Source organism: Hyperolius riggenbachi, chromosome 8, assembly GCF_040937935.1.
Source record: "Hyperolius riggenbachi isolate aHypRig1 chromosome 8, aHypRig1.pri, whole genome shotgun sequence".
Lineage (NCBI taxonomy): Eukaryota > Metazoa > Chordata > Amphibia > Anura > Hyperoliidae > Hyperolius > Hyperolius riggenbachi.
In genome coordinates, this window is record NC_090653.1 from 192126142 (window position 1) to 192151052 (window position 24911).

Sequence of the window (24911 nt, forward strand, 5' to 3'; positions counted from 1 at the left end):
CGTGACAAAGAGGTCAGCTAATTCTTGAGCTGATGGGAGTTTTCTCAAGGGCATAAAATGGACCATCTTACTAAAGCGGTCTACTATCACCCATATCACCGTCTTCCCTTCTGAAGCAGGGAGTTCCCCCACAAAGTCCATGGATATATGAGTCCATGGCTCTGAGGGTACAGGCAAAGACTGCAGTGTTCCCGCTGAGGCCTGCCGAGAGGGTTTGCTCATAGCACAGTGTTAGAATCTGCTCTGCTGGCCTTGTTTCCCTGGACAGTTTTGTTTCCTATGGAGGCTGCATAGTTCAGTCCAGGGAAAAGAGGCCTTTTTGTCAGTTTGCAAGGCTGACTGATTGGCATCTACTTATCTTGCAATCTGCTTAGCTGCTTTCTTTGAAGGTTTCCAGTATAAATGTTACTTCCTCCCAGATTTCCTTGCTCGTCATAGTTCCTGTTTAGGGAGACTAACCTTAGAGCCTCAGCATCTTTGTTGCTAATATTCTAGTGTAGTTAATTCTTGGGGAGTGCACCTTGCACTCCTATTAGTATAGTCAGGTTTGTGTATAATTTGTACTGCCTATTCTGTCTTGTCTTGTCCGTGCGATTGTACTATCGCCAGCGGTGGCTGATAGTGAATCGTTCTGTCCTGTTTTTAGATCGCATTCGCCCTAGCGTTAGAGGCGGTGGATCTCCCTTGTCTGAATCTTGGAGTATAACCTTAGCTGCAGTTGCTACTGGTTACTCCTTCAGTCTGTCTTGTCTGGAATGAACGCTTGCTGTTGTCTGGTGTGAGGCAACCGATTAGCAAGCGTTCTCCTCTTGTCTGTATCTTGGAGTATAACCTTAGCTGCGGTTGCTACTGGTTACTCCTTCAGTCTGTTTTGTGTTAGGACTGACTGGAACTTCTCTTCAGTCCCTGTTGACCTTCCCACGAAGGAAGAGGTGTTACCCAGTAGTGGAGTCTAGGTGACCACGGGTCTTCACCCACACACCCTTGAGGGGAGTGCAGGACCACACCCCCAGGAGGGGGATGAGGAACTTAGCTGCCTAGTGCCCTACCAGGTCACTACTGGGATTACCTCAGCGAGTGGTCAGGAGAACAGAGACACTAATTGTGGAGTAAGCGTGGTCAGATGAAAGCCAGATGTCCGAGGTAAACAGAGTTCAGTGTAGATCGAGGTCACTATCCAAAGGTCGGGGCAGGCAGCAGACAACGGAGGTCGGGGTCACAAGCCAGGGGTCAGGGCAGGCAGCAGACAGCGGTAATCCAGGAAGCAGAGCCAAGGGTCAGGGCAGGCGGAGATCAGCGGAAGTCAGGGTCACAGGCCAAGGTCACAACAGGAGATCAGATCAGGTAATTAGCAAGGCAGGGAAGAACGGTTCACCGACAGGCTAGCCAAGCTGTCAGAACGAGCAGCACTGCAGCTAAGGGCAGTGCTGCTTTTATAATGAGCATTGGCGCCAAAATTAGCGCCCTGCACATGCGCAGAGCGCGCGCAACAGTTTGCACACGCGCGCGCAATCCTTTTGCACATGCGCACGCGTCACTATGCGCGCGCAGGTGCGTGCGCGTGCAACGCCTGGATGAGGGACTACAAGGCCCAGAGAGCCCCCGCGTGTGCGCACCAGAGAGCGCACCCGGGAACCCCGCGGACGACCAGGGCGGTGAGTATGACATTGCCCCCCCCCTAGGGGCAACCTCCGGGTGCCCCTAAGACCAGGCTTGTCAGGGAACCTCTGATGAAACTGCTTGATTAGTTTAGGGGCATGTACATTGCGGGCAGGCTCCCATGAGTTTTCCTCCAGGCCATATCCCTTCCATTTAATTAGATACTGAAGAGATCCTCTAATCCTCCTGCTGTCCAGTATCTTTTCCACCTCAAACTCTTCCAGGCCATCAATCAGAACTGGTTGAGGTGGACCCGAGGAACAACCAGGAAAGTTATTTGGGATCACCTTCTTCAGATTGGAAACATGGAACACCGGGTGTACCCGGAGAGAAGCAGGTAGAGTCAGTTTGAAGGTTACTGGACTGATCTGTTTTGCCACAGGAAAGGGTCCAATGAATCTAGGAGCAAACTTCTTGGAGGCACAGCGAAGCTTGAGGTTAGAGGTAGCCAGCCAAACTAAATCTCCTGGGGCGAAGACTGGACTCTCCCTTCGGCGGCGATCCGCAAACCTCTTTCCACTCTCCTGGGCTCGTTTTAAAGCATTGTGAACGGTGTTGAGCTTGTCTTTCATAGCCGAAATTCTTTCTTGCGCTCCAGGACAGACGGAAGTGAAATCAAAGCCAGGTAGGAATGAAGGATGGTAACCATAATTGACAAAGAAAGGGGACTGCTGAGTAGAGGTATGAGTGGCGTTATTGTAAGCAAATTCCGCAGTAGCCAACATGGGGTACCAATCATCTTGACAGGCAGATGTGAAACATCTAATGTATTGCTCCAAGGTCTGATTCGTCCTTTCTGTTTGTCCGTTGGACTGGGGGTGGTAACCAGAAGAGAAGGAGACATTAATCCCCAGACCTTTACAGAGCTCTTGCCAAAACTTAGAGGTAAACTGGGTACCCCGGTCGGATACGATGTCTGAAGGTAGTCCGTGGAGTCGAACGATCTCTCTGACAAAAGTCTGAGCTGTTTCTGCGGCAGAGGGAATATGTTTGAAAGACAGGAAGTGGGCCATCTTGGAGAAACGGTCAACAATGACCAGAATGGTAGTGAACCCTTCTGAGGGTGGCAGATCCATCACAAAGTCCATTGAAATATTCTTCCATGGTTGTGTTGGTACAGGGAGAGGGTTCAGAAGGCCCCAAGGTCGGCCCCGCATGGTTTTAGAATGGGCACAAGTTTCACATGAAGCCACAAACGATTTGCAATCCTTGGAAAATTCAGGCCACCAGAAGTTCCTCTGCACCAGTTCCTGAGTCTTGTTAGCCCCAAAATGACGGCCAGTTTATGGTCATGGCAGGCTTGGAGTATTGCCAAGCGAGTCTCAGAAGGAGCAAAGATTCTATCTTGGAAGAAGTAAAGTCCTTCCTTGGATGGCAAGTCGGGAGGAGTACTAAGACTTGCAGACGCTTGTTTAATACCTTCCAGAAGACTTGAGCGTAAGAGTAGGAAATGCTGAGAAGACAGGATATTCTCTGGGGACGAATCAGAGACAGATTCGGGCTGGAACATACGGGACAATGCATCCGGTTTTACGTTCTTGGATCCTGGACGGTAAGTTAGGTGAAAGGTGAATCGAGCAAAGAAGAGTGACCACCGGGCCTGACGTGGCCACAATCTCTTGGCTGTCCGGAGATACTCGAGATTTTTGTGATCCGTAAGTATCAGAATGGGATGTTCAGCACCCTCGAGTAGATAGCGCCACTCTTCGAGAGCCGCCTTGATAGCCAGGAGCTCCCGATCTGCCACGTCGTAGTTTCTTTCTGAGGAATTCAGTTTTCGAGAGAAGAAGGCAGCCGGGTGTAAAATAGCTTTAGGGCCAAAGCGCTGAGATAGGATCACTCCAATAGCAACTTCGGAGGCATCCACTTCCAGGACGAATGCTTTGGATGAGTCGGGATGCTTCAGAATGGGCGCTGAGGTGAAGCAAGTCTTCAACTTGTCAAAAGCTAATTGGGCTTCAGGAGTCCAGCAAAAAGCCTGAAGAGTGCTTGTCAATTGCGTAATGGGCGCCACAATTCGGGAAAAGTTTTTTATGAACCTCCTATAAAAATTAGCGAATCCGATAAAACACTGTATGGCCTTCCGATCAGTAGGTACTGGCCAATCTAGAATAGCTGAAACCTTCTGGGGGTCCATTTCCACCCCTCCCGTGGAGATCTTCAGACCCAGAAACTGTATATTAGTCTTATGGAATTCACACTTCTCCAGCTTAGCGTACAGTCCATGGGTACGGAGACGGGCCAAGACCCTCTTTACATGACTCTGATGTGCCTCTTGAGAAGATGAGAAGATAAGTATGTCGTCCAGATAGACCACCATGAAATTGTCGATGTAGTCTCGGAAGATGTCATTAACAAAATGTTGGAATGTCGCCGGAGCATTACATAGGCCCAACGGCATCACTAGGTACTCGAAATGTCCGAAGCGGGAACGGAAAGCCGTCTTCCACTCGTCCCCTTTGCGGATCCTGATCAGATTGTAAGCTCCTCTCAAATCAAGCTTGGAGAAGATGCAGGCAGATCCAAGTCTCTGAAACAGGTCAGGCATCAGTGGGAGAGGATACCGGTTTTTGACGGTAATCTTATTTAGATCCCGGTAGTCTATGCAGGGACGGAGAAAACCGTCCTTCTTTTCAACAAAGAAGATCCCAACTCCAGCAGGGGACGTAGAAGGCCGAATGAAGCCCTTCTTGAGATTCTCTTCAACACAGGCACAAAGAGAGTGGTGAGAGGAAGTAGGTAAGGACAAAAAAAAAAAAAAAAAAAAAAAAAAACCTTCAATCAATATTGTGGTTGGCATTGGTTAGAATGTGCTAGGCACGTTGTGGTGTAGTCTTTAAATTTTGAGGACTCCACCCCAACTTCACTCACTCCACCTCCACCCCTCCCGCCCCTCCTCCTCCCCCTCCTCCCCCCCTCCCCCTCCTCTCCCCCCCCCTCCCTCTTCACTCACTCCCCAACTTCACTTACTCTCCCTTTCCTCCTCCCCAGCTACACTCACTCTCCCATTTCATCTTTTACCACCACAGTTTACTTTAAATAATTTTTCCCCACACAAAAGTCATCATGTTGGACTATGCTGTACAGTGTACATCCTGCAACATGTATGCATGCCTTGATCAGCGGATTGAGGGTGTTTACTGTTGCCCTGGGTGTGTGCGTGTTGCTCAGTTAGAGACGGAAGTCGCAGAGCTAAATAAGCATCTCACAACACTGAGAAGCATACACAACATGGAGAAGAGCTTGGATTTTTACGATCCAGACACTGGATGGAACCGTTGAAGATGAGGAGGGTGGAGTACAGCCGGACCAAGAAGCAGAGGCAGCCGCTAGTTGGGTCACAGTTAGAAGGGGTAGGGGAAAAAGTGGCAGGGAGGCTAGTCCCGAGTTGTCCCTCACTAATAAGTATGCTTGTTTGCGTAATATTGGGGAGGATGATTCAGGAGTAGCAATGCTGCAGCAGGATGTGCTCCTTAGCAACCAAGGGGCAGACTGCTGTAACGAGAAAGGGAATAGGAGTGCAGCTAAGGCTAGACAGGTACTGGTGGTAGGGGATTCAATTATTAGGCGCACAGATAGGGTAATCTGTAATCTGTCGAAGAAACCGCGAATGCCGTACAGTCTGTTGCCTCCCGGGTGCTCGGGTTCGGCATGTAGCGGAAAGAATTGACAGATTACTGGGTGGGGCTGGGGAAGACCCGGCTGTCATGGTACACATTGGCACCAATGACAAAGTTAGTGGGAGATGGAAGGTCCTCAAAAATGATTTTCAGGTACTTGGAGATAAACTTAAAGCAAGGACCTCCAAGGTGGTGTTTTCTGAAATACTGCCAGTGCCACGTGCTACATCTGAGAGACAGAGGGAGCTTAGGGAGTTAAATAAGTGGCTGAGAAATTGGTGTAGGAAGGAAGGGTTTGGGTTCCTGGAGAACTGGGCAGACTTTGCAGTCGGCTACAGGTTCTACAGCAGGGATGGGCTGCACCTTAATGGGGAGGGTGCAGCTGCATTGGGGGAGAAGATGGCTAAACGGGTGGAGGAGATTTTAAACTAGGATCTGGGGGGAGGCGGGAGGATAAAGTCTCAATACATAGACAAGATGAGGTAAAAAGACAGTGGGAACCTATCATTATGGAGGGTGGAGAGGGGGGTGGGGACAGTGTAAAGATTAAGGAGGTTGGTAAAAATTCAAGTAGCCAATTTCATGTAAACAAAATTGGTAAATGTGGTGGTAAAAATACAAAGTGCATGGTAACCAATGCTCGGAGCCTTGCAAATAAAATAGACGAACTAGAGTTCATTCTGAATGACAAAGGCTATGACATTGTGGGAATAACCGAGACATGGATGGATGAAAGCCATGACTGGATAGCTAATTTAAAAGGATACAATGTGTTTAGGAGGGATAGAACAGGGAAAAAAGGTGGAGGGGTTTGTCTCTTTGTTAAGAATTCTCTTACAGCTGTCCTCAACGATGAGATGGAGGAAGATTGCGAAGATGTGGAGTCCGTTTGGGTAAATATTCATGGTGGAAATAAAAGTTGCCAATTGCTTATTGGGGTATGCTACAGGCCACCTCTTATTAATGAAGCTGCAGAACTGCGATTACTACAGCAGATTGAAAAAGCTGCAGGTAAAAATGAGGTCATAATTATGGGCGACTTCAACTTTCCAGACATTGACTGGAGTATTGAGGCTACCCATTCTGGTAAAAGCAGCAGATTTCTGGCAGCACTACAGGACAATTACTTGACTCAAATGGTAACTGAACCAACTAGGGGGAATGCGTTACTGGATCTGATCATTTCTAATAGACCAGATAATGTATCAAATGTGCAGGTTCAAGAACATTTGGGAAATAGTGATCACAACATGATAACGTTTGAGCTGGTGACTGATAGGCCACGGGGCAGCGGGACCACTAAAACTATGAACTTTAGAAAAGCAAAGTTCACTCAAATTAGGCAGGCACTAAGTTTGGTGAACTGGGATAATGTACTACAAGGGGAAGACACTGAAGGGAAATGGCAAGCTTTTAAACTTATACTCAATCAATACTGTAGTATGTATATCCCATATGGAAACAAAATGTCTAGGAATAAAAAAAGGCCTCTATGGATGAATAGAAAGGTTAAAGATAAAATGAAGAGGAAAAATAATGCCTATAAGGTCTTAAAACAGGAGGGGACAGAGGCTGCACTAAGCAATTATAAGGAGTGCAATAAAAATTGTAAAAAAGAAATTAGGCAGGCAAAGATTGAAGCTGAAAAACAAATCGCTAAGGATATCAAATCTAACCCAAAAAAGTTTTACAAGTACATTAACTCTAAAAAAAGAAAGGTTGACTGTATAGGACTCCTAAAGGATGAGGATGGGAACTCAATGGTGGATGACCAAGGTAAGGCAGAGTTATTAAATGCTTTCTTTGCTTCTGTCTTCACAAAAAAAACAGCACTGTTGCAAACTACAGAGGCGGAAGAGTCTCAATCTTCTAACTGTAATATTAAATACTTAACGCAGGAAGAAGTGAAGGCAAGACTAAATAAATTAAAAATAGACAAGGCACCTGGCCCGGATGGCATGCATCCTCGGGTCCTAAGGGAATTAAGTTCAGTTATAGATAAACCCCTTTATCTTATCTTTTGTGACTCTCTTGCAACTGGCAGAGTCCCAGTGGATTGGCGTACAGCCCACGTTTTCCCATTATTTAAGAAGGGCAAAAAATCTGATCCAGGAAATTATAGACCTGTAAGTTTAACATCAGTTGTATGCAAACTATTTGAGGGGTTACTAAGAGATACTATACATGACTTCATAGTAGAAAATAATCTTATTTCTCAGCATCAACATGGGTTTACTAAAGACAGGTCCTGTTTGACTAACATGCTCAGCTTTTATGAGGTAGTGAATGCTAATATGGATATTGGGAATGCTGTAGATGTGATATACTTGGACTTTGCAAAGGCCTTCGACACTGTTCCCCACAAAAGTCTGGTGCAAAAGTTGAGGGTGCAAGGACTGGGGAAGAGTCTGTGTTCATGGATAGGGAACTGGCTAATGGACAGAAAACAAAGAGTTGTGGTCAATGGATCATACTCAAAATGGGAGACTGTTAGCAGTGGGGTCCCACAGGGGTCTGTTCTGGGTCCAGTGCTCTTCAATTTATTTAGTAATGACCTAGTAGATGCAGTAGTGAGCAATGTTGCTATTTTTGCAGATGATACAAAATTGTGCAGAATCATTAACTCTCAGGAAGATAGTGTCATATTGCAACAGGATCTGGATAGGATGGCTATATGGGCACATACATGGCAGATGAAATTCAATGTTGACAAATGTAAGGTCATGCATTTTGGACGTACTAATGGTCTAGCACCATACAAAATAAATGGGATACAGTTGGGGACATCAAACTTGGAGAAGGACTTAGGAGTACTCATTGACAACAAGTTAAATAATCGTACTCAATGCCAAGCAGCTGCAGCTAAAGCTAACAAAATTTTGGGATGCATTAAAAGGGAAATAAAAACTCGAGATGCTAGCATAATATTGCCCCTGTTTAACTCTCTAGTAAGGCCACATCTGGAATATGGAATTCAGTTCTGGGCACCACATTACAAAAAAGATATTGCAGTTTTAGAGCAGGTGCAGAGACGAGCAACAAAATTGATGCGTGGGATGGAAGGTCTCACTTATCGAGAAAGGTTAGATAAACTGGGTTTATTTAGTCTAGAGAAAAGACGCCTTAGAGGGGATCTAATTAACATGTATAAATACATCAGAGGGCAATATAATACCTTGGCGGATGAGCTTTTTGTCCCTAGGCCTTCTCAAAGGACTAGAGGACATGATCTGCGCATGGAGGAAAAATGTTTTAGCCATTTATTTAGGAAAGGGTTCTTTACAGTAAGAGTGATTAAGATGTGGAATGCATTGCCACAGGAAGTCGTTATGGCAAACTCTATACCTGCATTTAAAGGGGGCTTAGATGCTTTCCTTGCGTTGAAAGACATCCATGGCTACAATTACTAGGTTATGCCTAATGATGTTGATCCAGGGATTTTATCTGATTGCCATCTGGAGTCGGGAAGGAATTTTTCCCTTTAAGGGCTAATTGGACCATGCCTTGTAAGGGTTTTTTCGCCTTCCTCTGGATCAACAGGGATATGTGAGGGAGCAGGCTGGTGTTGTACTTTATACTGGTTGAACTCGATGGACGTATGTCTTTTTTCAACCAAAATAACTATGTAACTATGTAACTATGTAACTATGTATTCCTTAAGAATCTGCGTCTCGGGTTCTGATAGCGGATAGGTTCTTCCGAAAGGAATAGGAGCTCCTGGCTGGAGGTCAATAAGACAGTCATAAGAGCGATGGGGTGGAAGAACATCTGCCTTGGACTTGTCAAAGACATCTCAGAAATCGTGATAGACCAAGGGAACAATGTCTTTCTTGGGTGAGTCCATACAGAACAAGGAACCTGCTCGAGGAAAGCAAGAGCGGAGGCAGTAGCTGGAGCTAAAAGATACTTCACAAGAGACCCAGTTGATGACAGGATTGTGGGTCCTCAACCATGGCATCCCCAGAATGACAGGGAACAGAGGAGAGGGCAGGAGGTCGAAGCTCAAGTACACTTGATGTTCCCCTTGAATGGTGACCAGGAGTGGTAAAGTTTCAGAAGTAATAGGGCCGGAGCAAAAAGCAGATCCATCATCCAACTGGATAGACAAAGGCTGGTTCTTGCGGCGGACAGGGAGCAGTAATTGTTGTGCCAGTTGCAGATCCAAGAAGCAGGAACAGGCTCCCGAATCCACTATGGCCTCAATAGTTGTGGTCCCTCCGTGTGGGCCCTGTAATGAGAGAGTAAGTGGGACATGAGAGGAAGCAAGAGGAGGAACAGGAAAACCACTTGCACACACTACCAACTCAGGCTCACCAGATGGTCTAACGGGGCAATTGTTGCGGAAGTGTCCAGAGGCTCCACAGTACATGCAAAGGTTTGATGACCTCCGACGCTGTCTCTCCTCTTGAGAAATGGCTGGCCGGGCTAGGCCAATCTGCATGGGTTCCGGCTCATCTAATGCCACTGGAGCAGGAGGAACAGGAGTAGCCAAGGCCTTAGGAGGAGGAAGATTCCAAGCCGGTCTGACTGATCCTGACCGTTCTGCCCGTCTCTCCCTCAGTCGTCTATCGATCTGTATAGAAAGGCGGATGAGTTCCTTTAAGGTGACTGGTACTCCAACTTTGGCCAGTTCCTCCTTCAGAGCTTCAGAGAGACCTTGGCGAAATTGAAAACACAGGGCGGAGTCATTCCAGGTGACGTCCGCCTCCCATCGACGGAACTCCATCACGTAGTCCTCAACAGGCCTTCTTCCTTGTCGCAAGGACTGGAGTGCATTATCAGCTGATGCCGCCCTTCCAGGATCGTCAAAGATCTCAGCCATCGCCTCAAAGAAAGTGTCAAGGCTTTGTAAGGCCGGGTGCCGCTGTTCCATCAAACGAAGAGCCCATGCCTGAGGTTCCGCCTGCAGGAGCGAGATAACGGCTCCCACCTTGATCTCTACATTGACAAAGGTACGAGGTAACAGAGAAAAGTGCAGGCGGCAGGCACTCTGGAACCACCGAAACTTGGACCGATCCCCCGAGAATCGTTCTGGCAAAGGTAGCTTGGGTTCTGGTGGAAGGGAGGCAGCTCCCTCTACTGATACTGGAGCGGGCGCATTGTTGACTGGAGGAGCCGCAACAGGAGCAGCGACTGCAGCAGGAGCAGATACAGGAGGAGAAGCGCGGAGTTGATCCCGAATCTCTTCATAACCTCTTTGGACTTCATCGATGGAAACCCGCAGCTGGGTAACCAGATCATAAAGGATTTCCACAGGGGAACGAGCTCCACTAGTGTCCATTATGGCTGCTCGTTACTGTTAGGACTGACTGGAACTTCTCTTTGGTCCCTATTGACCTTCCCACGAAGGAAGAGGTGTTACCCAGTAGTGGAGTCTAGGCGACCACGGGTCTTCACCCACACACCCTTGAGGGGAGTGCAGGACCACACCCCCAGGAGGGGGATGAGGAACTTAGCTGCCTAGTGCCCTACCAGGTCACTACTGGGATTACCTCAGCGAGTGGTCGGGAGAACAGAGACACTAATTGTGGAGTAAGCGTGGTCAGATGAAAGCCAGATGTCCGAGGTAAACAGAGTTCAGCGTAGATCGAGGTCACTATCCAAAGGTCGGGGCAGGCAGCAGACAACGGAGGTCGGGGTCACAAGCCAGGGGTCAGGGCAGGCAGCAGACAGCGGTAATCCAGGAAGCAGAGCCAAGGGTCAGGGCAGGCGGAGATCAGCGGAAGCCAGGGTCACAGGCCAAGGTCACAACAGGAGATCAGATCAGGTAATTAGCAAGGCAGGAAAGAACGGTTCACAGACAGGCTAGCCAAGCTGTCAGAACGAGCAGCACTGCAGCTAAGGGCAGTGCTGCTTTTATAAAGAGCATTGGCGCCAAAATTAGCGCCCTGCGCATGCGCAGAGCGCGTGCAACAGTTTGCACATGCACATGCAATCCTTTTGCGCATGTGCACGCGTCACTATGCGCGTGCAGGCAGGTGCGCGCGCAACGCCTGGATGAGGGACTACAAGGCCCAGAGAGCCCCCGCGCGTGCGCACCAGAGAGCGCACCCGGGAACCCCGCGGACGACCGGGGCGGTGAGTATGACATTTTGTCTGGAACGAACGTTTGCTGTTGTCTGGTGTGAGACAACCGATTAGCAAGTGTTCTCGCTATCTGTTTTTCTTTGTTTTCCGTGTTCATTCGTTGGTCAGGATTGGTACGTTTTGTTACTGTTGCGCTTAACGTGCGGTGACCGTACTATTAACGCGCTTGTCACTGTTGCGCATAACGTGTGGTGACCGCGTTTAGCTAGTTCATTTGTTATTTTCCTTGGTGTTCAGATTGTAGTTATTTGCTGTGTCTTCCTTACTCGATTCATGCTCTGTCTTTGCTCAGTCTTGTGTTGCTGATAGCAATCGCCTCTCTTGCGATTCGCTTTCTCACTCTGGTCTGTCCTGATGTGATATGTCTACTGTCGCTGGGTGGCGACTAGATTGGTAGACATTCATATAGTCTGTCTCTGTTCTTGCTTTCTTCTGATTTGCTACTTTGTTGCCCAGTCTTGCTTAATCGTGCAATTTCAATCTGGCATCTGTGCCTGTACAGAGGACTTATTCCTCTGTACTCCACAGCTCCATCTGCTGGTTGAAATTCTCCTCTACAAATATATGCTGGGTACTTTGCTTCTGTGATTGTGGGGATTTCCTTCTGCTTCAGCGCACGTGGTGTGTGCTGACTGGAAATCGCCCGCAGATCATTACATTATGACGAGCCCAACCAAAATTCCCAGTGTAGAGTGAATTTCTGAATTGTACGATTTTGTGCATTATGGTTCTTGTGTCTTTAAAATATTTAAAACACTGAACTCTGAAACCAGAGATGAGTTTATATCAGAGTGTTTGAGATTCCTGGCGAATCCTGAATTTCAGGCCACTGAAATTTCCACTTGGGGTGTTCAGATTGCTTACAATCTTCTCCAAGGGGATCTGCTTGTGTGGGCGGATAAATGGGCTAGACACTGGAATCTGATACATAACCCTCACAGATTTCTTGCTCATTTATTTTCTTGTAAGCTTTAAATTCCTATGCCACGGTATTTCAATGAGTTTTTCCTACTGTGCAAACTGCTGATACAATTGGTTCATGCAGTACTACTCAGTCATTACCATATTCTAATGAGTTGCTAGCTCAATCTGTTGATCCAGTAATTTCCTGCAGAACTATTCAGTTTGCAAGAGAAAGTTCCAAAGATTATTTTTCTTCTGGCCAACAGCAATCTAAAGCTGTAAAGATTAAAAAGAAAAAGTCTAAAAAAAAGTACTCACCTGAAAGAGACGCTTCCTGTTGCTGTTACAAGTGAAGAGTTTGCTCCAGTAAAATCTGGTGGAATTTTTCAGCCTGAATTAACCAACACATCTGAATGTGATATAAGTGTCATGTCATTTGCTATATTAAAGGTGTAAAAGATTCTCATTATGTTCCTGACCCCAATCCGTATCAGTGTTATGTGGATATAGGTTTGTGGGAGCCTCCATTTGCTTCCTGGGAAATCGGGGCTCTGATTGAAGAGTTTGACACTGATTGGAAGTCGTTTTGTGATTTCTATTTCGGAAAGAATGAGGTGTGTTTAAATGCCTGTATTGACTCAATGCACACCTTGATTGAATCTGGTGAGTGTGAGGAGCATTTGGTGAACCCGGTGATTTGTGTGTGGCAAACGATCTTGTCTGAGTTACATACACACCAATCCGTTAACCCCTGTACAAACACATTGTCAGCAGGCGATTCTTCCAATTTCCCTGAGGTGAAGTGTAATAGATAGTGGAGATGCCGCCGCGGCTGTCTCCGCGTCTCAGCCGGTGGCCTCCGTCGCGCAGTTACATGGTGGAGTTTTGCCTGGCCCTTCAGTTGCACATAGACTGAAGGCTATGCGCGCGCGCGCCAGGCGACAGGACCTTTATGCGAATAGAAGGGGAGTCAGCTGATCGGCCGGTCAGCTGACTCCATGTAAGGAAACGCGGAAAATCAGCCGCCTCTACTCAGCGTGAGGCGGCTGTTTCCATGGAGAGCATGGCGGAACGCAGAAAAACCGCCGCGTCAAGACGCGGCGGTTAACACGCATGGCCCTGTTGCTGACACTTTGACCCAGCGCGGGGTGGCAGCCGCCGGTGCAGATAGCGTTGCGACCAACCCCGCGCATGGGTCAGCGGAGACATTGCAAAGCAGTACTGGTGTGGCTGGGACTGATAGTCCACCTAGGTTCAGACTGACGCGCGTGCGCGCGGAGAGGCAGAACTTTTATGACAGTCAGAGAAGGGTCAGCTGACCAGGCCGGTCAGCTGACAATTACAGCAACTTTCATTGGTCCAGCACTTAAGGGAGGTGCTGGAGAGCACAGGTGTATATATACTGGGTGCTGGTCATTCTCTGGTTGTCTGGCGTTGCGATCACAACGTGGTAGCACTCAGACCTTGTTCGTATCTGTGTTCTAGCATAGTTTCCAAAGGTGTTGACGATCAAGGACCTCACACCTTAGCGTTAGGAATATTACCTGTATTATTTGTTATGACCTTTTGCCTGCCTGACTATTCTTCTGAAACTCCGATCCTGTACCTTTCTATTTCTGATATCCTGTTGCCAAACTTTGCTCATTCCTGAACTCTGTATTTGCCTTCTGACTCTGTACCTCGCTATTCTGATACCCGTTGCCGAACCCTGCCTGTCTATTGGATTACGTATCCGTCTTCTGAATCTGTACCTTATCTGTCTGTGTGTTAACGACCTGGCTTGTCCGACCTCGAGAACTGGCCTTACTGTTAGAGGCAGTTCCCAGACCTGTTAGTGACACCCTCTCACTGGTGTCATTCTCGTTCTGTCCTTCCTACTCTCTGCCTAACTCCTCCCCCGGGAGAGTCTAGGCCATCGGAAGGAACATACGGTTGTGCAGTACTCACTACTGCTCCTGTACCTCCTCCTGAGGTGCAATTCTACTACTTCTAGTACTACTGTTTCACCAAACACTCGCTTATCCCAGGTGTTCAGAGGTTAGTAGATATATCTGATTATCGGTGATACTGCAGATCACCAATAATCGGGTATATTCTGTATTCTCGGTGATACTGCAGTTCACCGGTAATCAGACCCTCTCTGTTACACCGATCGTTACACTCCAGCAGTGCTCCTGATTGGCTGAGTGACTGGGGCGGCGCTGTGGGGCGCTCTCTGTATATATAGGACCTGCCTGTCAGTAGCTCCTCGTCTGCTGGTGCAAAATGCTACGTGTTAGCACTCAGACCTTAGTCAGATCCCAAAGTGTGCTAGAACCAGCAGGAGCTGGGGATCCACACTTAGTCAGATTCTGTTGATAGCTAAAGTACTAATTGAATTGTACTACTCTGATTTAAGCCTTCTGTCTTTGTACCGTATCTGTCCGTTTGTTGCTGAATCTGCTTGTCTGACTCTTCTGCTCTCACCAGTGAGCCTAGTCCCTGGTGAGGGATTCTCTGTACAGATTAATCACCTGCTCCTCAGGTGACCAGTAGCTGCAGTACAGTCTTAATCACCTGCTACTCAGGTGACCAGTAGCTGCAGTACAGTCTTAATCACCTGCTCCTCAGGTGACTAGTAAACTACGGTACTGTCCTCATCATCTGCTCCTCAGGTGATTAGGAGCTGCAGTACAGTCTTGATCTCCTGCCCCTCAGGTGATCACCTGCTGCAGTACAGTCTGAATCACCCGCTCCACGGGTGATCATTATACGTTGTCTTACTGTGCACCACCCGCTCCTCGGGTGAACTGATTACTAGTTCATCTGCATCTCCAGCTTGCTGGAGTGCTGATCCCTGTGGTCTATAGAGATATCTCCCTCTACCAGCTCCTCTGGGGGAGTTGGTATCTCTATCTGTATTACTGTTGCACCAAACACCTATCTTTACATCTGGTTGTCCTGTGTCTCGCTATACTCGCATTATTGGTGATTCTGCAGATCACCACAAAATCAGGTATAGTATCTGTATTCAACAAGAAAACGATGTGCAATCTTGCGCTAATCAAACACAGCGTTGAAGAGTATACAATGCAACCACTAGCACCTCCTCAGTCCTGGCTGGAAGGAAGACTGTAGTAGTGGAAAAAGGAAAAAACAAAGAGGAGCGCTCCGTAGTGCATTAACGTTGTTTAATCTTGAACAACCAAATTTAAAAACACTTACTAGAAGACAATAAAACTTGAGCATATCATGGGTTAAGATAACCCCCAAAAACAACCATGGGAGGCAACCTTTTCCTCCTCTGTGGCCTGCAGTGGATGGATGTCCCAGATGGTGGTGGACAATAGGCGCCTTCCTTCTGGTAATCGTGTGCAGTGACCTCACGACGCGTTTCGGCATATCCACGCCTTTGTCAAGTGCACACGTCATGAGGTCACTGCACATGATATGCTCAAGTTTATTGTCTTCTAGTAAGTGTTTTTAAATTTGCGTGTTCAAGATTAAAAAACTTTAATGCACTACGGAGCGCTCCTCTTTGTTTTTTCCTATAGTATCTGTATTATTGGTGATACTGCAGATCACCAATAATCAGAAAATCTGTTCTTGCTGACACCAATCGTTAAAGAACAGCAGACCAAACATTATGGACGCACTGCGTAGTCAAGTTGAAGTCCTGACCACCGCGGTAAACAATCTTACCGGGGTAATCAATACCCAACAGACTCAGATCACTCAACTGTCTGGGACAGTACAGGTACTTCAAACGACTATTGATACAGTGTGATCCCCTTCAGTCACGGACCTTCGTATGTCCGTACCCGAAAAGTTTTCTGGGCATAGATCTGACTTTCAGAATTTCAGAAACCGTGTGCTATCCTATTTCGAGTTGAGATCCAATCTGTCAGGATCTGAGAACCAGAGGGAAACCTTTATAAAGACCCTTTTGTCAGGAGATTAACTTTGTGCCTAAACCGAGGGTCTAGTAGCGTGGCCATCCAGTACAGCTCATTCCCCTTGAGTTTTTTTATACGGGGGTCCCTCAACAGGCTGGACAGCATGAAAGATGCCATCTGCACAAAGTTGGATCCAGACATACTATCCATCTCCTCTTGCTCTTCCTCAGTGACGTCAGGTAAGTCCTCCTCCTCCCCCTAGCCACGAACAATAACACGGGAAAGTTGAGCAGCACAAGCCCCCTGCGACCCCTGCTGCGGTTGTTCTTCCTCCTCATTCTCCAAAAAAAAAAAAAAAATACCTTCCTCATAATCTGAATCCTCTTTCCCACACGACTCTTCTAACTACTCCTCCCCCCTCCCCTCTGTGCTGCTGCAGGTGTTGAGGAATCCTCTGCTTCTGCTGAGAATTGATCCCACAACTCTTCCTCCAGTTCCGCTCCCTTTTCAAGCTCCTCCACAGTTGATCCACCACTCTACGCATGGCACGCTCCACGAAGAAAGCATATGGGATCAAGTCGCTGATGGTGCCTTCACTGCGACTCACCAGGTTTGTCACCTCTTCAAACGGCCGCATGAGCCTGCAGGCATTTCGCATGAGTGTCCAGTACTTCGGCCAAAACATCCCCATCTCCCCAGAGCATGTCCTTTGACTGTAGTTGTAGAGATAATGTTTGACGGCTTTCTCCTATTGTAGCAGGCGGTTGAGCATCAGGAGCCTTGAATTCCAGTGAGTCTGGCTATTGCAAATCAAGCGTCTCACTGGCAACTGGCAAGTTGTTTCTCTGCTGAATATCGGAAAAGCATCCCATGGCCGTGTAAGGCCGCCTTCAAATGCCCACACACCTTCTTGGACTTCTTCAGGACGTCCTGAAAGCCTGGGTACTTAGACACAAATCTCTGAATTATTAGATTCAGCACATGTGCCATGCAGGGTACAAGTGTCAACTTTCTGAAATTCAAAGCCGAAATGAGGTTATCACACACCACGTTGCCAATCTCCAGTTGGTGAAGGGTTAGCCACTGATCCACCTGTTTGTTAAGTGCAGCCAGGAGAGCTGCTCCAGTGTGATTCTCCGCTTTGAGGCAAGACATGTCTAAGATGGCGTGACACCGACGTACCTGCTGGCATGCAGCATAGGCCATGGGGAGCTGGGGCTGTGTAGCTGGAGAGGAGATCGTAGCAACAGTAGAGTTGAACTGCCACTCAGCCAAGGAGGAGGAGGATGATGACAGCGAAGAGGATGTAGCAGGAGGAGAGGAGGTGGCAGTAGCCCTGCCTGCAAGCCGTGGAGGTGTCACAACTAGGTCCGCTGCACAGCCAACGTACTCCCTGCTTGCCAGCGGTCACCAGGTTGACCCACTGGGCTGTGTAAGTAATTTACCTGCCCTGACCGTGCTTGGTAGACCAGGCATCCGTGGTCAGATGGAACCTTGACCCAATGCTGTGTGCCAGAGATGACATCACTTGCCTTTCAACTTCATGGTACAGTTTGGGTATCGCCTTTTTGGAGAAATAATTGCGGCCTGGTATCTTCCACTGCGGTGTTCCAATGGCCACAAATTTTAGAAAGGCCTCAGAGTCCACCAGCTGGTATGGTAACAGCTGGCGAGCTAACAGTTCTGGTAAAAACTCATACAAAATCTTCAAAGTACAAAAAAGTATCAAAAGATTTTATTGACATAAATTTCCAAAAAATTCCATGAAAATTCTCTGTGAGATTTGGATTTTCTTTTTCTCTGTGAGGTGGTGGATATTGTTTTACACAGTAACATTACTCATATGTAATTGTTATGTGTTTTTTCTATAGACAATACTTTCTGCAACTTGGCCTGATGAAGGGTCCTGCTGGGCCCGAAACGAGCGTGTCGTTGCCCTTTTATATTGCATGAAGTTTATGAGCGAAGTACATGTCTGTGCTATATCTTTTTGACTTGAAGCACCTGCAAGGAATTTCTCACAGAGAATTTTAATGGAATTTTTTGGAAATTTATGTCAATAAAATCTTTTGATACTTTTTTGTACTTTGAAGATTTTGTATGAGTTTTTTCAGAATCCTTTCTATACAATCCAAGCTTGTGAAGGGGTGAAGTGGATGACCCCAAAAAGGACTTATGGTTTTTTGCTTTTCCCCTCTGTAAAAGCTTTAGCACTCCCAATTATATTTAAACGAGCTAACAGTTCTGCCAAGCCAGCTGCCAGGAGTTGATGGTTATGTGCCTTCTTCAGAGCACCATACTTTGGGCCAGGGCCGCACAAAATCATGTCAGCACGACCTCAAACAGACCTGCCGGGTGACCTGCCTCTGGGTCTGCCTCTGCCTGTTGTTTTGTTCATATCGGGGGGCATGAAGTGAAAGGTATGCACTGACTTGTATTACAATACAATGTGCAGCTGTCACACAGGTGCAGTTAACAGGTATGCACAGACTGGTATATTACACAGTGTGCAATCACACAGGTACTGTGAACAATTATGCAATGACTAGTATTACAAATGTGCAACTGTCACACACACAGGTACCATAAACAGGTGCAGTGACTGGTATATAACACTGCTTGCGGTCACGTAGGTAGGTGCACTACTGAACAGGTATGCAGTGATTGGTATTACAAATGTGCAGCTGCCACACACACAGGTACCGTGAACAGGTGCAATGACTGGTGGTATATAACACTGTGTGCGCTCACGTAGGTAGGTAGGTGCACTGAACAGGTGGGTATGCAGTGATTCGTATTACAAATGTGCAGCTGTCACAGACACAGGTACTGTGAACAGGTGCAGTGACACTGCGTGCGCTCACGTAGGTAGGTAGGTGCACTGAACAGGTGGGTATGCAGTGATTGGTATGACAAATGTGCAACTGTCACACACACACAGGTAGTCACTGAATGTGCTGGGCCTGGCAGTGGCATAGTAGCAATTACCAAGGGGTCAAGGTCCAGCAGCTGCGACTGACTGACAGGGCTGTATATGCAACACAAGTGTCTGTGGGACACACACACACAAAAAAAAAATAGATCACAAGAACAACATTAGCTCTCAAAAGAGCTGTTGAGGATAAGGAGTACTTTTTAGCAATAAGTATCAGCAAGAAGGAGCAACCTAACAAGCCTAACTAAGCTTTCCCTATGTCAGCAGGTTCTCTCCCTTCTCTAATTACTGCAGCCACACGAATGAGTGAAAAGGCTGACGCTGCCTGCGTTTTATAAGGGAGGGAGGGCCTCCAGGAGGGAGTGTAACCTGATTGGCTACCCTGTGTCTGCTGACTGCGATACATAGGTGCAAAGTTGACCCTAATGATGTAGTATAGGGGGCGGGTAGAACTTGCATATAGTTCGCGGTTCACTGCGAATGCGAACCACCGAAGTTTGTGCGAATAAGTTCATGGTCGAACCGTTCGGGCCATTTCTACTCATATGTCTAAGTTAGGCGTCACTATGGACGATTCATAAAGCATTCTCGCATGCGGAAATGCTGAAAACAGCTCACTTTACCGACCACATAGCAAGATTTGTATTCATAAAGGCTTTTTCCGCATTAAAAGCCGACATTCCTGAGAAGAGCGATAAATCACCGCCTTGTGCAGTGATTATCTTAACAAAAGTAACAAAATGTAAATTCATAAAGATTAGAGGAAGCGGTATGCAGACGGGGATTACCGCTACCTCGGATGTGGCAAGAAGCGCGTGGAATACATTGCAGTGAATGGGACAGACCTCCCAAGCAGCAGCAGAGAGAGCAGCGCACTGAGGAACTCAGCCAGCTCCTGTGTTTCCGCAAGGCTCCCGACAGCCTACTGTCAGCCTACAGCGGGAAATCTCTGCTCTGCTATCGCAACTAGAACATTTTATGAATGCCCATCCAGAAGTCAGAAATACAGAGCGCGGAGTTTCCCTGCACTGATTTACTTCACCGAACACATTTTTATGAATCAAGGCCAAGGGTGTGAGGATGATTAAGTACCTGCTGTGCAGTTTTTGAGGTGTCTGATACAAGTAAAGCTGTGGAGGATGATGATGATTATGAGGATACTGCCATGGATGTCACGTGGGTTCCCAATAGACCAGATGAACAGGGGGACAGTTCAGAGGGGGAGTCAGAGAGGAATAGGAGGAGACGAGTTGCTGAAAGAAGCAGGGGGAGCTCGTCATCACAAAAAAACTCGTGGCAGTGTCCGGCGGCATGTATCGCCACCTATGGAGAGCCAGCCAACATGCCCTTCAAGGTCAGCTGCTGCCACCACCACTAGAGATGGCACGAACGGTTCGCCTGCAAATGGTTCCAGGCAAACTTTCGGTCGTTTGCATTCGCCAGCGAAGGCAAACTTTTGCGGAAGTTCGGTTCGCCCCATTGTGCGCCATTAGGGTCAACTTTGACCCTCTACATCACAGTCAGCAGTCACATTGCAGCTAATTAGGCTACACTCTCTCCTGGAGCCACTCCCCCCCCCCCCTTATAAAAGGCAGGCAGCCCCAGGCTTTACACTCACTCGTGTGCCTGCATTACTTAGTGAAGGGACAGCTGCTGGCAGACTCTCATAGGGAAAGATTAGTTAGGCTCTTGTAGGCTTGTTAGCTTGCTTGTGGCTGATTGTTATTGCTAAAATAGCACCCCTCAACAGCTTTTTTGAGAGCTAATGTTCTCCTGATGTGATTTTTTTTTTGTGTTGCCCACTGACACTGCATTATACAGCCCTATCTGTTGCAGCTGGACCTTAGTAATTGCTATTACTGTGCCAGCCAGGCCCTGCCTAACTATCTATACTGGGACACCTACCTATGCCTACCTAAATACTGGGGTACCTACTTACCTATACAGAGACACCTACCTATGCCTACCTACCTACCTACCTATACTAGGGCACCTACCTATGCCTACCTACCTACCTATACTGGGTCTCCTACCTATGCCTAGCTAACTACTGGGGCACCTACCTATGCCTATCTACCCATACTGGGACACCTACCGATGCCTAACTTCCTATACTGGGACTTCTACCTATGCCTAGCTAGCTACTGGGGCACCTACCTATGCCTATCTACCTATACGGGGACACCTACCTATGCCTACCTACCTATACTGGGACTTCAACCTATGCCTAGCTAACTACTGGAGCACCTACCTATGCCTACCTACCTATACTAGGGCACCTACCAATGCCTACCTACCTATACTGGGTCTCCTACCTATGCCTAGCTCATATACATTGGGCAGGAATCGAACCCAGGTCTACTGCCTCCTCCGGAGGAGGAGGATCTTGTCTTCCAGGGAATTGTAGGATGTCAAAAGCCAGCTCACATATATTGGCCAGGAATCGAACTCAGATCTAGTGCTTGGAAGGCAGCTCTCCTCACCACTATACCACCACCAACACTACATGCTGAAGCCAGCCTAGCATGTACCATTGTGATTTATCCAAGAGAAAAATGAGCTTGCTTAGGGATTTGTAGGATGTCAAAAGCCAACTCACATACATTGGCCAGGATTCAAACCAAGGCTTACCGTTTGTAAGGCAGCTATCCACACCATTACACCACCAATGCTACACACTACAATGCTACATGCTGAAGCCAGCCTAGCATGTACCATTGTGATATATCCAAGAGAAAAATTAGCTTACTTAGGGAATTGTAGCATGTCAAAAGCCAGCTCACATACATTGGCCAGGAATCGAACCCAGGCCTACTGCTTAGAAGGGCAGCTATCCTCACCAGGGGAACAGCCAACAGGTGCTATGGGCTACCAGTTAGCATAAACAAGGTTTCATTTGCAAAATCATTCAACAGTAACTGCGTCCATAGTCTTTGTGGTACACAGTCTCTGTGGCACAATCGGTTAGCGCGTTAACTGAAAGGTTGGTGGTTCAAGCCCACCCAGGCATGAGAGAGAGATAGAGAGAAAGAATCACAATGGTACATGCTAGGCTGGCTTCAGCATGTAGCTGTGTAGTGTTGGTGGTATAATGGTGTGGATAGCTGCCTTCCAAGCGATAGGCCTGGGTTCGATTCCTGGCCAATGTGTGTGAACCGGCTTTTGACATCCCACAATTCCCTAAGTAAGCACATTTTTCTCTTGGGTATATCACAATGGTACATGCTAGGCTGGCTTCAGCATGTAGTGTTGGTGGTGGTATAGCGGTGAGGAGAGCTGCCTTCCAAGCACTAGACCTGGATTTGATTCCTGGCCAATGTATGTGAGCTGGCTTTTGACATCTTACAATTCCCTGGAAGACAATATCCTCCTCCGGAGGGAGAAAAGGACCAGGGGAACAGCCAACAGGTGCTATGGGCTACCAGCTAGCATAAACAAGGTTTCATTTGCGATTACTTAAATTTTTGTGCTGGAATGCGGAATTCCGTGGAATTTTGCAAAATTCCGGTGGAAATGTCACAGCGACAGAATTTAGCGCTGGCGGAGTCCGCGAATTCCGGCAGAACGAATTTGCTCTTTCCGGTCATCCCTATTCAATGTGATTTCTGCCCTTAAAACGCTGCTTTGCGTCAAATCCACATTTTTCCCCGGGACTTTTGGCATCTATCCCACTCATCCATGCCCCCCTCCAGGTGTTAGACCCCTTGAAACATCTATTCCATCACTTTTGTGGCCAGCATAAATGTTTCTAGTTTTCAAAGTTTGCATTCCCATTGAAGTCTATTGCGGTTCGCGAATGTTCGCGCTAACCAAACCTTTTGCTGAAGTTCGCGAACCTAAAATCGGAGGTTCGGGCATCTCTAACCACCACCACAATGCCATTATCCCAGGGCTCAAATGCGTAACATAATAGCCACTGCACCGACGGTGGATACGATGTGCAGGAATCACCTCTGGTGTCACAAGTATACTGTAGATCACTCCATAAGATTCGCACCATCTAAAAAGTTAGTTTATTATAGCTCAGTTAAAACATGACAAACAGATTAAAATCCATGTGTGGGTCTGTGCAATATGATGACGTACTGGAGTTTTGGGCCATAGCAGGTCCTTTCTCAAATCATCACCAACCCACACAGGGGCCCGTGGGTGAGTGCAGCCTGATTGGCTGCCATGTGTCTGCTGACTGTGATGTAGGGGGTTAAAGTTTAGCCCAATGACGAGGTGCAAGGGGCTGATCAAACCGCCATATCTGTTCACTACCCGCCGCGAATGCGAACAGCTGATGTTCGCCGGGAACTGTTTGCCGGCGAACCGTTCGGGCCATCTCTAAAAGTAAGCAGCTCTGTAGACAGCTGCAGGAAGCAGTAGTGTCTACATTGCAGCCAAACTCCAGATTTTTTAAATAAAGGCCTTGCTTGGCTGGTTGATTAGTAAGATTAGTGTTAGGAGCTAGGAAAGCAATCAAGTGACTATCTATTCTCAGAAGTCATATGGATGCTTAGGAATTATTGTTTTATACAGACACTCTAAAGCCTTGGTAGATGTAGAATGGCTGGGTAGGTTTGTTTTATTAATTTAAGGAATTATGCTTTATGGAAAACAGTTCACCTTTTCTCCTTATGTCTGTGGCCTCAATTCACTAAGCTTTATCAAACACTTTATCAAACGTTTGATAATTTACCTCAAGGGTAAAAAACTATTTTGAATTCACTAAGGTGTTATATATTTATCAAATGTTTTATCGATAAACCGTTCAATAAATCTATAACACTTTAGTGCATTCAAAATTAGATTTTACCTTTGAGGTCAATTATCAAACATTTGATAAAGCTTAGTGAATTGAGGCCTATGTATTGAATTAAGTGGTCGTTGTTCCTCTTTTATTGTTTTAGATGTGAAAGCGAAAAATCTTATGTGTACTTAGGTACTATAAACACTTTACTTTTGGAGTATAATTTGTACTCATACATGGGAAAGTTTTCATAGTTTATCATAGTTGTGTTTCACTGCTTCTGTTATTTTCTTTTTTGCTCCTCATTTGTGATTGTATCACATTTATAACTAGAGATGGCCCGAACGGTTCGCCGGAGAACTTGTTAGTGCAAACTTAGCTGGTTCGAGTTCATGGTGAACCACAAACACTTAGCGAGTTCGACCCGCCCCCTATACTACATTATTGGGCTAAACTTTGACCCTGTACATCACAGTCAGCAGACACATGGCAGCCAATCAGGCTGCACTCCCTCCTGGAGCTCTCCCCCCCCCCCCCCCCTTATAGAAGGCAGCAGCGTCGGCAATGTTCTCATTCTGTGTGCTGCTGTATTAGTGAGAGAAGGGAGAGACATTGGAGAGATAGGGAAAGCGATAGTTAGGAGGTCTGTTAGCTTGCTCCTTGCTGATATTTGATCAGGTCAAAAAAGTGTTCAGTACCTCACCTTTATCAAAATGAATGAGGCATGGATCCCGGAGGGCTACTGCCTGCCCGAAGACAAAGTCAGTCCCCACACACAGCATCTCTGCCTGCACGCCGTGTGACAGCCTGCCCCAAGACTAAGTCAGTCCCCACACATCATCTCTGCCTGCAGGCCACTTGACTGCCTTCTCCGCCACCACCAACAGGGTCCAGGACTCCAGGTGGATTCCTGAATTTTTATGGCCACTGCTGCTAGCAGAGGCTGCTACCAAACATAATAATATTTTTTTCTGGTGTGTGTACATGCCTAATTTTTCTGGCTGCACTGCAGCAGCAAAAACAATACAAAAGGCATGTACATGTGTCAATTCCCCTTCATGATCGTTACCTTGCCGCGGTGAAGGGGCTTGCGTATC

At 47.1% G+C, this 24911-nt stretch overlaps 1 protein-coding gene across 6 annotated transcripts in view; it reads left to right on the forward strand.

The window, feature by feature from the left end:
• LOC137527526 (BTB/POZ domain-containing protein KCTD12-like) overlaps positions 1-24911 on the forward strand; it is an 820305-nt gene that overhangs the window by 560977 nt on the left and 234417 nt on the right. The window lies entirely within an intron of this gene.